Source organism: Mesoplodon bidens (assembly GCF_964165515.1).
Source record: "Mesoplodon bidens genome assembly, chromosome: 12".
NCBI classification, from domain to species: domain Eukaryota; kingdom Metazoa; phylum Chordata; class Mammalia; order Artiodactyla; family Ziphiidae; genus Mesoplodon; species Mesoplodon bidens.
In genome coordinates this window covers 73,057,747-73,074,624 of record NC_138168.1, presented here as the reverse complement: position 1 = coordinate 73,074,624, position 16,878 = coordinate 73,057,747, and the positions used below count along the sequence as shown (strand labels likewise).

Below are 16,878 nucleotides of genomic sequence, written 5' to 3'. Positions count from 1 at the left end.
GCCACTGAACTGGAGAAGAAATCACTAAAAAGGAGGCCTCTGTTTATTCTACACCCTTCCCTTCTTGAGATCTAACCAGAACCTTGTGCCCTTTCTCTTCGCCCCTAGGATTAGGTCTCCAGGAATAAAAATAAGGTTGGACTGGCATTGCAAGACCGCAAGCAATTATTAATTAAATCCTGACCCGTTATTTCCACTTGATAATAAAGACTTCATTTTCTAAGCCTTAGGATATTGAATTTTGCATCTGAAATATCAGGGTCTTGGTCCAAGTGAAGTGTTCTCACTTGGAAGGGCACCAATGTTCTGTGACTTTTAACCTTCCTTACATTGAGTGTTCAGATTCTAATCTGCAAAATGCCTTAAAAGACGAAAGTGACAGTCACAACTAATGGGTGTGGAGGCTTGGCTAAGAGTTCCTGCGTGCCCCCACTGCCACCCCATCACTATTTGGATCCAGATCAAGGCCCGAAAGGACTAGGTCCTATATGCAGCTTTTTCTGGCAGTGTTTTCTATCTCAGACATCTCAAGGTCTAACTCACTTCTAGGAAACTCCTGGTCCAGAAGATGCCTTAAAAAAATTAAATAATTTCTGAGGTTACTAGAGAATTTTAAATCCTTTTCAGAGAGGATCTAGGATTGCTAGATTCAGATGCACCCAAATCTTACTTGTGTGCCTAAATGTCTTGAGGGACCTATTCCATTTAAATTAAGGAATTTTGAACCTCAAGGAGGTGAGTGTCCTTTTGAAGCACTGTCTTCATGACTTGTAACAAAATGAGCAAGTCCACTCCAACTGTTCATCCCAGCAAAGAGTGTCCTGTGAAATTTAATGAGATAGGAAGGTATCAACGAAAGCCTTCTGGGTGTTTTGCAACGTGATGGGATATAATACAAATGTGTTTAGTCACACACGAGTCATCTTTGGATTACCAACCTGACTCAATGGGGCTGCTACATTTTCTGGTGAGAACATTCTTGTTCTGGTTTTACTCTGACAGGTGTTTAAACACTATCTTTCTTTAGCATCCCTATCCATTCTCCTTCTTATTTTAGCAGCTCTTTGTGAGGAGACATGCCACTCTGCTGGATATCAAACACATCTAAGACAATGATAGCATACAGAGTAAGAAAAATCAAATCGAGAAAAGAAAAAGTATATATGGAGTGACAACAAAACATTTCTCAAAAGAGAGTGCGCCTCACATCCGGGGACCTCAAAGAAGATTAGCCAGTCAGGCAGCGCATATATAGTTGCTGACCACACTGGAATCAGAATCTTGATAAGCTCTTTTTTTTCTGTCAGCATTACTCAAATCAAGTTGGTGGTCTGATCACAAGATACTGGTAATTATTCTTACACAATTATGGTGGAAATAGAATGTTCACATAGACTATTTATCAATTTCACACTATATACGCTTTACATTCTATGCTTCACTTCTTGAGTGGCACTGCCTAGTGACACGGGTTGATTGTCATTGATGAAAATCACCTTCAGGGCATCCTCTTACTCAAGTCGTATCTACTGAATAAGTGGCATTGTTGGAGTGAGCAGAGAAGAGGCTGTACTGTTAAGGAGTGGAACTGAAGAACCCCGAGAAAAGAACAATGGATGTGATGTGCTTATGGGCCATTGTGAATGGATCCCAGTTTGTAAACTTGTTTTAAGGACAATGTTACAGCCTGAATTGTGGCCCCCCAAATTCACATGTTGAAGCCAATTCCAAGAATCTCAGAATATGACTGTACTGGATACGGCCTTTAACGAGGTATTTAAGGTAAAATGAGGTCCTACGGGTGGGCCCTCATCCAATATGACTGGTGTCTTTATAAGAAAATAATTTTGGACGTAGACATGTGAGTGCACAGAGGAAACACTGTATGAGGACACAGAAAGAAGGAAGAAGGTGGCATCTACAAGCCCCGGAGGCCTCAGAAGAAAACAAACCTTGATCTTGGACTTCTAAGTTCCTTTTTATTTTTTATTTTTTGGCTGTGTCGGGTCTCACTTGCGGCACGCAGCACCTTTCATTGAGGTGTGCAGGCTTCTCTCTAGCTGTGGCATGCGGGTTTTCTCTTCTCTAATTGTGGCACGTGGGCTCCAGTGCGTGTGGGCTCTGTAGTTTGCAGCACGCGGGCTCTCTCATTGAGGTGCACGAGCTCAGTAGTTGTGGCATGCGGGTTTAGTTGCCCGGGCCATGTGGGATCTTAGTTCCCCAACCAGGGACCGAACCTGCGTCCCCTGCATTGGAAGACAGATTCTCTACCAGTGGACCACCAGGGAAGTCCTTTGGACATCTAAGTCCTAAGTTCTTGGACTCTGAAACTGTGAGAAAATAAATTTCGGTTGCTTAAGCCACTCAGTCTGTGATAATTTGTTACAGTAGCCCTAGCAAACTAATAGAGACATTCATTATTGTCTGTAAAGCTATGTATTCATACATTGAAGGCAGTGAAAATGTCACACGGCTTTCAACCTCACCTCTACCTCTCTCCACCGCAAAGAGGGGAAAAGAAAGCGTCTTTAAAGGCTTCTGCTCTGCTGACTTACGATGGCTTCGTAAATTAAAACATCATCATTTGAAAAATGAGGTATAACGTGTTCCGACATTCTGTGGTTTGATGATGCAGGGGGGTCAGTTTTCTAAAAGTGCACAGTTCTAGATTCTTTTCAAAATCTCAAGATTGATTTTATCCTTTTCATGTTTGCTTTCAAAAAACTGGCAGCCCAGTACTTTCCAAGAGACAGAATACCAGTCGCACACACATGTACACAATTCCATCTTAGAAGACGTCAGGAGAATGAAGCTCAGCTCAGTTGGGCCCACAGTAGCACTCGACGTGAGCTCAGTTAACTTGTTCTGCCTCATTCCAAGTTTCCATCCTCAGCCGACTCCTCCACAGACAGCCCGGCAGGCCAGCACAAGTTAACTTTACAGATGGAGAGGAAATTTTGAAAAACACAAAAATCCCTTTAAATAGATGGAACTGGCAACAGCAATCCTGAACTGTCCGTCAGGTTGCCCCCCTCAGTCCTATGAGGCTACCCAGCTGTTGCCAGAAACATTTTGATTCTAGAAGGAAGGTCCAAGGCCAGCTCAGCAGGCCTTCCTCAGAACACCTGAGGCAAACAATGGTGGCCTTCCTTGGAGAGGCGAAGAGACTCTAGGAAAAGCTTTTAAGAGAACCCAATTAAAACTTACTGGAATATACTTCACAGTGGGCAAGGTACTGCAAATGGGCCCAGCACTGAAAGGAAAGACCCCTGAACTACAGAGGCAAAAATAAAAAGCCACACGTTTCCAAAAAGGAACATATGAAAAGAATTTTTAAGTAAATGATGGCTTGCTTTTGGAGTTCTCAGGATTTGCTGCCCATATTTCTGAACCAGAAAAGGGCTCGGCCTCCTTTTTAGAAATATGTTTTACTCAAATCTTTCTCACAGGTCCTCCCACTCATTATTAAACACCTGTTTTCATCCAACACCCTGTTCTTTGACTTTGGTTTGGTTCCTCCTTAAGTAATTAGCATGTGGCTACCTCTGATGAAGTGTACAGGGGTCTTCCTGAAAAGGCAACAGAGTTGAAATTCTGTGCCTTAAAGGGTAATTGCCCTGCTGAAACCTCTTTCCCTTCTAATGTTAACTACATTTAGCTCAAACCTGACTACTGTGGGAAATGAATTATTTTTCAGCTTATAATATTAATAAAATGTACGTAAGAGCAAAATATTTTCTGGCAAAGAGATTTTGCCAAAATTGTACCTGGCAATGGGAATATTTGCTCCTGAACAGGACATATTAATGACCAAATCCATCAAGGCACTGGGTACAGAACATCAGTGTTTTTGAACTGGACATTCTGTAATTTCTACCTCTTGTCAAGAGAAGATACACAGCTGGGGATAACCCCAAAAAACAAACAAAACAAAAACAAACAAAAAAAAAGAGAGAAGACACACATTGTTGGGGAACAGAAATTTTCATCTGAAGCCACCTTTTAAATACTGCTCATCTCTAGAGGAGGTTTCTCACCTCAAGAATCTTCTGTAACAGTTGGATTCATGGCTTCCCTGGTGGCGCAGTGGTTGAGAGTCTGCCTCCCGATGCAGGAGACACGGGTTCGTGCCCCGGTCCGGGAAGATCCCACATGCCGCGGAGCGGCTGGGCCCGTGAGCCATGGCCGCTGAGCCTGCGCGTCCGGAGCCTGTGCTCCGCAACGGGAGAGGCCACAACAGGGAGAGGCCCGCGTACCGCAAAACAAACAAACAAACAAACAAACAAAACCCAGATTCTGAGACCCCTCTCCAAAAGATTCTGATTTTTCTGGTCTAGAATATGGAGCCCTGAAATGAGTGTTTTTAGCAAGCACACTAGGTAATTCTCACAACTGGGCAAGTCCGTGGAATACTAACCTTCAATTGTAATACCCCAGATTTCCGTCCAGACCAGTAACCCACAAGGATGACACACCCTTAAAATATCAGTAAGATGCACAAAATACAGGAAAAATAGTTATTCTATACAGACCTTAAACATGAATCTTTTAAAAAATGGTAGCAGATTATTATCATAGTAAACATATTTTAATTAGTCTGTCCAGCTATAAAACTGTTTTTTGTTTTGTTTTGTTTTGTTTGGCTATGCCGCACGGCATGCGGGATCTTAGTTCCCAGACCAGGGATAGAACCCGTGCCCCCTGCAGTGGAAGCACAGAGTCCTAACCACTGGACCACCAGGGAATTCCCCAAAACTTTTAAACTTTCATAAAATGTTTTTACACCATAACAAAAGCAGGTCAAAATTGAGTTCTTGTGGGACAATAAACCAAGAAAGTCTTCTGAAATTAATTAAAAGCTATTTGCTAAACTTCTAAAAAACTAGTCTTCTACATAAAGGGAAAATGTTAATTGTGATGAATTATAAGTGACGGCACGTGTCTGTGCATATACAGCAAGTTTGCTTTGCTACCTTATGACCCAACCAAGCCATCAACCAAGTAGGAAGCCAGAAAAAAAGGTATTTATACAAGGTCTCAAAAAAAAAAAAATGTCCCATGAGCTCTTCTCAAGAAGCTATCTGTGTGCTCTGCCAAAATAAGGAAATAGATGCAGAAAAAATCAGACATGGATCCAGCTATCTAAGATTCAACATAAGAGAGAAGTGGAAGGAATCCCTGGGATGATGTGAAGAGAGATCCCAGGGCAACAGCTGGGCAGCAGGCTTAGAGGAAATGCAGTCCAAACTGGAATAGAGCAAAGACCTCAGGTAAATTTCTCAAAGAAGAACTTGAAAGAATAACAAAATTGTCTGGACATATTTGAGAAGAGATCTATGTAACTGGGGAAAGGTTTGGGGATGAGTATATAGGAACCTCAGCAAGCCAAAACACGAATAGGGAAAGCAAAAGCTATGCAGGAAGGAAAAAGGAAGTACCGTTTCCCTCACGGCTTAGCTGTCATCAGCTTTTACGTAGTTATAAGGAATACTGACCTAATCTAAGGTACAATAGAAAATGTTGGGAAGATGAGAACATCGGAGGATGGGAAATGCGTGACTTCGCTGGGGGCAGGGGTGAGAAGGGGTGTGAAAGAGGAAGTTGTATCTTCAATTTCCATACTGTGAGGTCAGTAATAATGTGTCAAGCTGAATAACCAATAATTAGCAATGTAAGCACACTATTTAGAGACGAGGTAAATACTAAAGAATCAGTTTAAAAGGCTCTACATTGGGCTTCCCTGGTGGCGCAGTGGTTGAGAGTCCGCCTGCCGATTCTAGGGGACACGGGTTCATGCCCCAGTCCGGGAAGATCCCACATGCTGCAGAGCGGCTGGGCCCGTGAGCCATGACCACTGAGCCTGCGCATCCAGAGCCTGTGCTCCGCAACGGGAGAGGCCACAACAGTGAGAGGTCCGCGTACCGCAAAAAAAAAAGCCTCTACGTTTCTTGGATGCTCCTTAACTTCCTGATGGGTGCCTATCACTCTGCTAATATACAACCTGGCCAGACACAGCTATTCATTTATTCAGCAGTTTTTGTGTCAGGCATACATCTAGGAATAAGAAGACACATTGGGGAACAAGACAGATAAGTCCCTTGCTCCTGGAGCTTAGGTCCTAGCCAAGGGAGACAAGGAACAAACAAACAAACAAGATAATCTGAGGGATAAGTGCAATGACAGAGCAGAGAAGTGTGACTGAGGGGTGGGTAGGAGAGGTCCCTGTGAAGAGGATGATGTGGGAGTTGAAGCAAGTGTAACTGAAAGTGGGGTCCAGCTGCTCGCCACTCAACAGCCAATAAAGAGGCCAGGTTGGTGGAAAGGAAAGTCTGCTTTATTTTGGATGCCGGCAACTGTGTGCAGGGGCGGGGAGGGCGGACGCCTGTCCAAAGGCCAACTCCCCACCTCAGACAACCAGGGGGCAAGAGCTTTTATAGACGGAGGGAGGGGGCTCCATGCAGAACCTGCAGTCAGCTCTGACCGTCATCTTGATATTGATCGTGCAGTGGTCTGATCAGTGTCATCTTGATTGTTTTAGGTACAGTTAATCTTCAGTTCCAGGGTCGGTTTGTTTCCATTTCTCTGAGGCCAGTTCTCAGAATTGTGGCAGCATATGTCATGGCTACAGTCTGGTCATCATGTAGTTAACTTCTTCCACCTGGCGGGGGTTTCAGTATCTGTAACACAGCTCACAAGGATACGGCTCAGAATATTATCTATAGCCCTTGAGAAGGAACTAAAGGTCCCTGACTATGCTTAATGACTAAACTATTATTATTTGGTCTCCTTTGTTTTCCTTTGCTTCTGCATTTTCTCACTTCTCTGATGAAACTGACTCTTTGGCTAAAGTTTTTCCACAGACAAAAGGCAGGCTGAGGACATGGTGGGCATAGACCACAGGGTCCTGCTCCGCTTCACAAGGAACCAGCTTTGGAAAGAGCCAGGAGGAGCGTGTCCCAGATTTCCTAGACTTACAGGGAGCAGCAACTGCCAAGGTCACGGGTAAGAGTGAGCCAGGCTTGTGGGATGACTGGAAATGTGATTGAAGCTGTTGGGGGTGACGGTGAGGGGCAAAGTGGTGGAGATGAAGTCAGAGAGATGGAGGGAAATCAGGGATCACATAGAATCATGTATGGCCTTGAAGACAGCAAGGTGAAATCCGGATTTCATTCTAAATGCAATGGAAAGTCATAGGAAGGTTCTGCGTAAGGAAGTGACATGATTTATGTTTTTAAAAAATTACTTTAGCTGTTGTGTGGAAAATGAATTACAGAAGGCTGAGAACAGAAGCAGGACACCAGCTTGAAGCTACTGCAGTGGTCCATGCATAGATGGCCAGGGTGTGTATGGTGGCAGGGGAGACAGAGAGAGACAGAGAGAGAGACAGAGAGAGAGAGACAGAGAGAGAGAGAGACAGAGAGAGAGAAAGTGAATGGACTTCAGATTTATTTTGGAAGAAAAATGGGCAGGACATGCTGATGGATCAATGTGAACAGGAAAGGGAAAAACCCAAGGGTGAATCCTAGATTTCTGGCCAGAATGAGCGAGTAGTTAGAGGTATCATTTGGTGAAACGCAGACAGTCAAGGGAAGAACCGATTTGGAGGGCAAAATCAAGCCTTTCCTTTAGACCTGCTACTTGTGAGATGCCCATTAAGGAGTCAAGCAGATCTGTGAAATAGGCAGTTGCCTATGTGAGCCTGGAGCACAAGGAAAGAGCAGAGTTGCAGATACAGACTTGGGCATCACCCTACTCGCAGTTCTCCAGGCACCCCCCCAGGTCAGGCGTTCATGTCACCTTGTTGGATTACCGCAGCTTACCTCTTGCTCCCTGCCTTCAGTCTCCCCCACGAAATCAGTACTGCAAGCAGCAGGCAGATTCACCCCTTTAAAGCAAAGCTCTAATCATCTCTCACTTGATAAAAAGCCTTCCGTGGTTCTCACCCCCTGTGTCTTGTCCTCTTGCCTTCCAACCCTCTCCATCTCGGGGCCTGAATTCTTGTCCCCCTTCTGTACTGTTCGGCCTCCCTGATTTGTCCCCATGGTACTCTGGGGTCCCTTCTCTTCCAGCCCCATTTCCACACATCTTCACCAAGTGTATCCTGGGCTCAGACCTTTGTGGGCAAAGCTGGTGCGTGATTCATCTTTGAAACTTCCCCAAAGCTTAGCCCAGGTACCTGACACTTAATTACTTCAGTTCAGGAACTGTTTGTTAGATGAAGGTGCCACTCGTTCTCCTTACTATCCCCTCACAAAATGAGCAGATTTACAGGAATACACCAAAATTTTCCTAGTGTTAAGGGTTGCAATGTTATATTTGACAGAAGGTTTACGTGAATGAACACATCCAGTCCCTTGAAATGAAAATACAGGAGTAGTTTACAAATATAAATGATAATGGTTAGACCCAACTTTTTTTTTTTTTTTTTTTTTTGCAGTACGCGGGCCTCTCACTGCTGTGGCCTCTCCCGCTGAGGAGCACAGGCTCCGGACGTGCAGGCTCAGCGGCCATGGCTCACGGGCCCAGCCGCTCCGTGGAATGTGGGATCTTCCCGGACCGGGGCACGAACCCGTGTCCCCTGCATCGGCAGGAGGACTCTCAACCACTGCGCCACCAGGGACCCAGCTTTTTAAAGTAATGTTATCTGCCCATTCCCTTCTGGGAAACAAAAACTGTTGTTTTTGGTTTTGGTTCCCCTGCTTCAGATGGGGATGGGGGTGGAGCAACCAAGAAGTGTTTATTTTCCTAAGACTATTTCTATCTTCATATCACTTTTACATAAGTTGAGTCTTCACTAAATATGAATCTTTATTCCCAAGCACAGAGACTCACAGTTAGCCAGTTACACTAAAGTCCCCAGAACAGGAAAACCTGTTGGAACCTTTCCTCTATTCAAATTAAAGAGGCTTAATTAGAGGATCAACAATCCAGGTTTCTTATCTCCTTCCCTCCTGCATTAAGTAAGCAAAGGATGAAGTCTGACTCGCCCATTGGTTGTTATTTTTGCAAATGGCTGAAGATAAAATAAATTTAAGCTAAAAACATTTGGGATATTACTCACTGGCCAGACTGATGACCAATGGACCAAAGAGAAGTAGTTGAGGTTCAAATTTTTGCTCATTTTCTTTTTCTCTTAAGTGACTGACATTTGCATTACGATCAAACAGACTAAGAAAAAAAATTAAACCTAAAAAGCTATCTTAGGGCCTATATTTTTGCTTTCACCATTGAATTCACAAAGAAAAAGAATAGGGCCTCCCTGGTGGCGCAGTGGTTGGGAGTCCGCCTGCCGATGCAGGGGATACGGGTTCGTGCCCCGGTCTGGGAGGATCCCATATGCCGCGGAGCGGCTGGGCCCGTGAGCCGTGGCCGCTGGGCCTGCGCGTCCGGAGCCTGTGCTCCGCAACGGGAGAGGCCACAACAGTGAGAGGCCCGCATACCACAAAAAAAAAAGAAAAAAAAAAAAAGAAAAAGAATAAAACTGGTTGACAACAGCAATTGAACTTAAAGCTGAGTCAGAGTCCATGACAGCAACCATGACATATGGTTGCAGGTCAGCTCATGGCTTTAATTCCAGTGGAGGGCCAGGTGGATGCTGCAGGTGGAAGCTCTGGCCTTGATCATGTCCAAAGCAGAGGAAAGCCATGACTGTCACACTATCTTTTCATAAAAGAATTTCCTCTCTCTTTCTCTGCTCACGTAGATTTTTCTTTATGCACATATTTAAAAAATAGAATCATATAACTTCAGAAAACTGCCATTTCATATTTTATGCTGTTTATTATGAAAATCGCTTTTCAAAAATATTTTTATATCATTTTTAAATGGCCTGTTTTATTACATGATTATATCCTTACATGACTATATCCCAATTAATTCTCTTGTTGTTTGACTATTAGGTCATTTCCAATATTTTGGCTCTGATAAACATTGCTCTGGTAAGCAAATAATTACTATCTTAACAATATACTTCTAGAAGTGGAAATGCTGGGTCTGAGTATTTTAAGATTTTTAATATATATTACCAAACTGCTCTCCTGATAGGCTGTGCCAATTTAAACTACCACAAGATAATCATCTCCTGGAAATCATTCCTTTTAATCTTTACTAAATTCATAGGTGATCAATGGCATCCCTTTTTTTCCCCTGAATTGCTTAAATTTTATTCATTACACCAAATGGTCACTTGCATTTCTTCTTCGATTAAGCAATGTGGGCAAGTTAACTTAACTCTTGTGCTTCAGTTTTCCTCATCTGCAAAATGTGTATATTAATGGTAGTTACCCTATATGGATGTTGTGAGGATTAAAAAGTTAATTCAAGTAAAGCACTTAGAATAATTCCTGACCCATAGCGAGTTCACAATTATGGCCATTAGATATTCTGAAAAATTCCTGTTCATGTTCTTTACTCATTTTTCTATTTGAGTTTTACCATTTCTTATTGATTTCTTTTTCTCACTGATTTTTAAGAGGTCTTACTACATTAAGATATTTAATCACTGTTTTCTATATGCAATGCAAATATTTTGTCAACTCTGTGATTTCCTTCTTCAATATGCTGCTGATGATGTTTTTGCCACGCAGAAGTTTAAGGATTTAATATCATTAAATCATTCACTTTAAATCAGAAAAAGTTACAGAGATTAAATAGTCAAATATGAGAAAAACAGCAAAGGAAAACACGTTTTTAATAATTCTAGTTTGTAAGAAAGAAACGGATAGATTTGACTCCATGAAATTTTAAAGTTTTTATATTAAAAAACATCAAACAAACAGAAGAGGTAAGAAAAACACAGAAAAATATTCACAGTATATGACAGACATAAGGCTAATCTCCTTAACATACAAATCTTTGAAGAAAGAAAACATAAAATAAGGAAAAGCTATAAATAGGCAATTGAGAGAAAAAGAAATACAAATGCCCAATTTCACTTATAATCAAAATGAGATATCACTTTTTTTTTTTTTTTTTTTTTTTTGCGGTATGCGGGCCTCTCACTGCTGTGGCCTCTCCCGTTGCGGAGCACAGGCTCCGGACGCGCAGGCTCAGTGGCCATGGCTCACGGGCCCAGCCGCTCCGCAGCATGTGGGATCCTCCCGGACCGGGGCACGAACCCGTGTCCCCTGCATTGGCAGGCAGACTCTCAACCACTGCGCCACCAGGGAAGCCCCGAGATATCACTTTTTACATATAGATTTACATGGATTTTTAAAAATTAATTATGCCCAACACTGTGGTCCTATACAGTTTTGCAGAGTGTTCATTGCACAAGGACAACTGGACAACAGGAGTGAGTTGGGACTGAATTCCTGCTACTCTACTGCCTGTTAAATCATATGCCTGCAGGGCTGCCTCGCCCAGAGAGAGTGCTTTCTATTTCTCACAAAGGGCCATATGCTTTAAGAGAGTATGCAGTGGTGGTGAGAGTGCAGAAAAAGGAAATGTCATCTAGTAAGCAGATATACTGATACAGTCCTTAGAGATAATTTGGCAAAGTCTATCAAAATAAAACATACAAATCTTTTGACCCAGCAATTCCATCGCTAGGATTTTACTGGTACAGGTAGTGTGAGATGTTTAGATAAGGATGTTCACTTCAGCTTTGTTCATAATAGCACACAAACAAAAGAACCCAGAAACAATATAAAAATACAAACAAAATATAAAAACACAATAGAGTTCTTTTAAAGGAAATTATGAGATATCCACATATTATAATATTGTTTCTAGATTAAAAACATCAATATGAAATATTTTCAAGTTTACATTATATGAAAAACTCAAACTCGGGAGCAGCAAGCATATTACGTCTTGCTTGTATTTTGATAAAGATACATACATGAATGAAGATTGTCTGTAATGAAAAAAAGTTGTTCATGCTGGGTTATAATTTAAAAGGGAGGGACTAGGGGTCTGGGAGGGAATAAAATTCACTTTTATCCTGAACTGTCTTGTAAAGTTTGACTTTTGATCATATGCATGTTGTTTTCATTAAGAAAAATGAACTATCCATTTTTGTTTTATGATTTCTTTTAATACTGGCTTTACAAGGAAATGAATAAATATCCTGGGCAGAGCAGAAATAAGGTCCTGACCAAAATATGGAAACCCAGAAACACAGATAGATATAGGTTCTATCATGGCCTAGGTGTGATCCTGCATACTTTATTCACTTGTTCCCTTGTCTTCTAAAAATGAGAAGAGTGGCTTTGTCTGCCCTTTCAACTCAAAGGCTCATGCAAAACAGACACGAGCTGCTCTGTGGCACAGTGAACATGGGGTGGGGCTGAAGACTGAAAAAAATAGTCACTAGATTCAAATACCACCCTACAGACAACGGAGCCAGCATAGCATGCAATTCTCGAAGTTAAAAAGAATGAAAATAACACAAAATTCTCATTCATATGATCATTAGCTTAAAGTAGTCAGACCACATTGAGAATATTTGTTGACTCATTCATATACTCAACAAGCTTTTTGTACCCAATCTGTCATGCCCAGTACTCGGCAATGAGAACACTAGAAGTCTCAACTCTTCTAAGGAATGAGGTCAGAGGGTACTGAAACCACCCTATTTGGGGACATACCTGTTTAGCCTGTGCTTAGAAATAATAAATCTAATCCTCAATAAAATATGAGGAAATCAAAACCCGCAACATGTAAAAAAGATTATATATCATATCCAAGTAATCTTTATCGCAGGAATGCAAGGTTGGTTTAACATCTGAAATTAATGTAATATGCCATAATTAATACAATGAAGGACAAAAACCATATGATCATCTCAATAGGGGCAAAAAGAAAAAGTCTTGGACAAAATCTAACAGTTGCATGATAAAGATGCTCAAAAACTAAGAATAGAAGGGAACTTTTTGATAAAGGGCATCTATGAAAAAACCACAGCTAACATGACATTTAATGCTGAAAGACTGATTGCTTTCCTCCTTAGATCAGGAACAAGACAAGAATGTTCACTCTTGCCTCTTCTCTTTAACATTATACTGTATAATAAGTGAGGGCAACTAGACAAGGAAAAGAAATAAAAGACATTCAGATGGAAAAGACGAAGTAAAAGTACCTCTGTTTGCACATGACCTTGTATATAAATCTTGTACATAAAGTGATCTTATATACAGAAATACCAAGGAATCCACTGAAAAATTATTAATACTAAAAAAATGAGTTCACCAAATTTACAGGGTCCAAGATCAATATATAAAAATCAATTTTCTATATTCTATACACTAGCAAGCAACATTCTGAAAATGAAATGAGTGCAATTTCATTTAAAATAGCATAAAAATGATAAAAAAAAATACTGATAAATGATAAATTTAACAAGACTTATACATTGAAAACTAAAAAACATTGTGGAAAAAAATCAAAGAAGATCTAAATAAATGGGAAGACATTGTACATTTCCATTCCTTGTCTTTAGGGGTTGAAACACTTCATATTGTTAAGAGAGCAATATTATTCAAATTGATCTACAAGTTCAACACAATCCCTATCAACGTCTCAGCTGGATTTTTTTGCAGACATTGACAAGCTGATTATAAAATTCATTCGAAAATGCAAGGGGACCAGAATAGCCAAAAGAATCTTGGAAAAGAACAAAGTGAGAAGACTCACACTTTTCTACTTCAAAACTTAGTACAAAGCTACAGTAATCTTGACAGTGTAGCATATTAGTAGACATATACATCAATGGGATAGAACTGAGAGTTCAGAAATAAATTTGACATATATGGTCATCTGATTTTTGACAAGGGTACTGAGACAATTCAACAGGGAAAGAATCATCTTTTCGAAAAATGGTCCTGGACAATTAGATATCCACATGCAAAAGAATGAAATTGGAACCCTACACCACACTACACTTAAATATTAAAAATGTATCACAGACCTAAATGTAAGAGCTAAAATTATAAAACTCTTAGAAGGAAACATATGTGTAAATCTTGACAGTGATTAGTCTATGGTTTCCTAGATCGGAGACCAAAAGTGCAAACAACAACAACAAAATAGATAAACTGAACACAATAAAAAATTTCAGTTGCAAATCATAGTATCAAGAAAGTGAAAAGACAACTCTGAAAATAGGAGAAAGTATTTGCAAATCATATATCTGATAAGGGACTTGTATCCAGTATACAAAGAACTCTTATAACTCAATAATAGCAAGTCAAATCACTCAATTAAAATTAAGCAGAGGATCTGAATAGACATTTCTCCAAAGAAGATATACAAATGGCCAATAAGCACACGGAAAGATGCTCAATGTCATAAGTAATCAGGGAAATGCAAAATCAAAACCACAATGAAATACAACTTCACACTTACTAGATTAGCCATAATCAAAAGACAGTAACAAGTGTTGAAGAGGATGTGGAGAAATTGGAACCTTCATATACTGCTGGAGGCAATGTAAAATGGTACAGCCGCTTTGGAAAACTGGCAGTTCCTTAAAATATAACATAACAAAGATAGAGTTACCATATGACCCAGCAATTCCACTCCTAGATAGATACCCAAGAGAAATAAAAACATATGTTCACAAAAACTTTTACCTGAAGTTCATGGCAGCGCCGTTCAGAGAGTCAAGAGGTAAAAATAACCCAGATGTCCATCAACTGATGGATGGATAAATAAAATGTGGTATATTAGTACAGTGGAATATTATTTGGCCATAATAAGAAATAAAGTACTGATACATGCTACAACATGGATGACCCTTGAAAACATTATGCTAGGGGAAAGAAGCCAGTCACAAAAGGTGTGTTGTGTTGTATGATCCCACTTATATAAGTTCTTCAGAATAAGCAAACCTACAGAAGCAGAAAGTGGATTAGTGGTTAATTAGGGCTAGGAGTCGGGGGTTGAGAAGGATGGGAACAGGGATCGATGGTTGCAGAACACAGTGAATATACTGAAAAACAACGAACTGTACACTTTCGATGGGTGAATTTTATAGTATGTTAATTATATGTCAATAAAGCTGTTTTAAAAAACAGAAATAATGACTCTAACTGCACGTTTTCAGAGATCATTATTACTTGGCCTTCTTAGAACCTAGATGCAGCCCTAAGCTGAAAGGCTCAAAAGAGCCTGAAATCAAGAAAGAAAAGCAAGCTAACTTGTGGCCTATAGTGCTGATTTTTACAAAAGCCCAAATCGAGTAACAAGTACAAACTATCAGACTCTGTGCTATTGACTCCTTAGACTCAAACAGATTTTCCCCCTGTTAAGCATTTAGGATGTGAATCCTCTTCGCCACTGTAATCCCTAGCAGCCCCTGTAGACTTAATAAACAACTAGTAGATGCCGGAGATCACACAGAACAAAGATCTTCACACCACTTGTGAGGCCAGGGGCAAACAGCTAACGAGGAGTGGACAAAATACTTGGGAGGGTAGAGGGTTTGACATTCTCAGACTCAGAGAAGAACACCAACATGACTATAAAACTTAAGATATGGCAACCAAATGTTCTGTTTTTGTTGTTTTTTCATTTTCATTCGGAATCTAAAGGCAAAACTTCAGGGAAATCTGCTCCGCTCTTAACATTAAAAAACTTCAGTCATAGCAACTATCATCCCTTAACCAACAAAACAAAACCAAAAAAACCCTCTACTCATGATGTCTGAATTGGTCACTCCAAGATACACAAACTTTTAATCAACTAAACGGAGGACCTGTAATTTAAGTATAACACCATTCCATGAGAGATTTCTCTGAAATATCTTTCATGGTCAAGCATAACTTTTTGTTTAAATTACTTATAAATGAACTGCCCAGTCTCTTGACATGACTACTCATTGCATTAGGAATTACATATTAGGAATTACAGCAATCTGGGTATTTTTTGCTGTACTGGGTAAGAGCTAGGAAGGTCACATTTTAGGATTCTACTTTGCTTCTTAGGCATCATTTATGTAACATTCCTTGATTTTTATAAATGCAAAATTCACTTTTCTAATATTAACCCTAACAATATTTTGTGGCTAAAGAACTAAATTCAGGGCAGTACTTTATACTTGTTGTATTGGAGTACTGATCTAACTCTATGCTTTACCAGTGCCGAAATTTAAAAATATAACTCTTCCTTGAAATGAAAGAAGTCACACTGCTTTAAAGTAAGACAAAGGAAAGTAAGCCTTAATTGCACAAAATAGTTTACTAAAATTAAGATCCTAATCAACACTCCCCCTCAAATTCCCAAAAAGCTATCAACATGAAGTCTCTTCTGTTCAGCAGCAGCACTGTACATACAACCTTGTCAATAACAGTAAGGGAAGGTGTGATCTTTTTTGGATTCTGATTCCTCTCCTTTGCAGACGGTTGGTTCTCCTGAGGCATTAACATAAGCCGGAGCAAAGCTTATGATATTTCAGGGAGTGAAGCTCTACAATATAAACAAACCCATACTGGGGGAGGCTGGAATGGTAGAATGCTATCTAGTTAAGAGACATCCTGGAGCTGATTAAAACAACAACAACAACAACAAAAGAACCCTTCATCTCTGCCCTGTCATTTCCTTTCAGCAAGATCCTGTTGATGTTTACACAATTTGAAAAGTGTATCAAATATCTCAAGGAATAACGTAAATGCCCCCTTTGAGGTTTTTTTTAATTCTTGATGGAAAAATATATCAAAATAGTATCTTTTAAGCATGTTTCATTATCCAATCACAAGTATCGCCACCAAAAAGTTGTTTATCCCTACATTACTGGAGAAACGCCAGACGTACCTTCCTTCCTTTTTTTTTTAAAAGAAAGTGTTAAAAAGAAACTTAAAACAGGGCAGTACAGCTCAGAAACATTACACACGTTTCCATCAAACCATCTTTAGCCCTGAATAACCGGGTTCATGAAAT

General features: G+C 40.3%; 1 protein-coding gene across 5 annotated transcripts in view; it reads right to left on the bottom strand.

Moving 5' to 3' along the window:
- Nucleotides 1-16,878, bottom strand: part of PHACTR2 (phosphatase and actin regulator 2) — a gene marked incomplete at both ends in the record, with an annotated part of 272,699 nt that overhangs the window by 120,213 nt on the left and 135,608 nt on the right. The gene's annotated exons all lie outside the window — the stretch shown is intronic.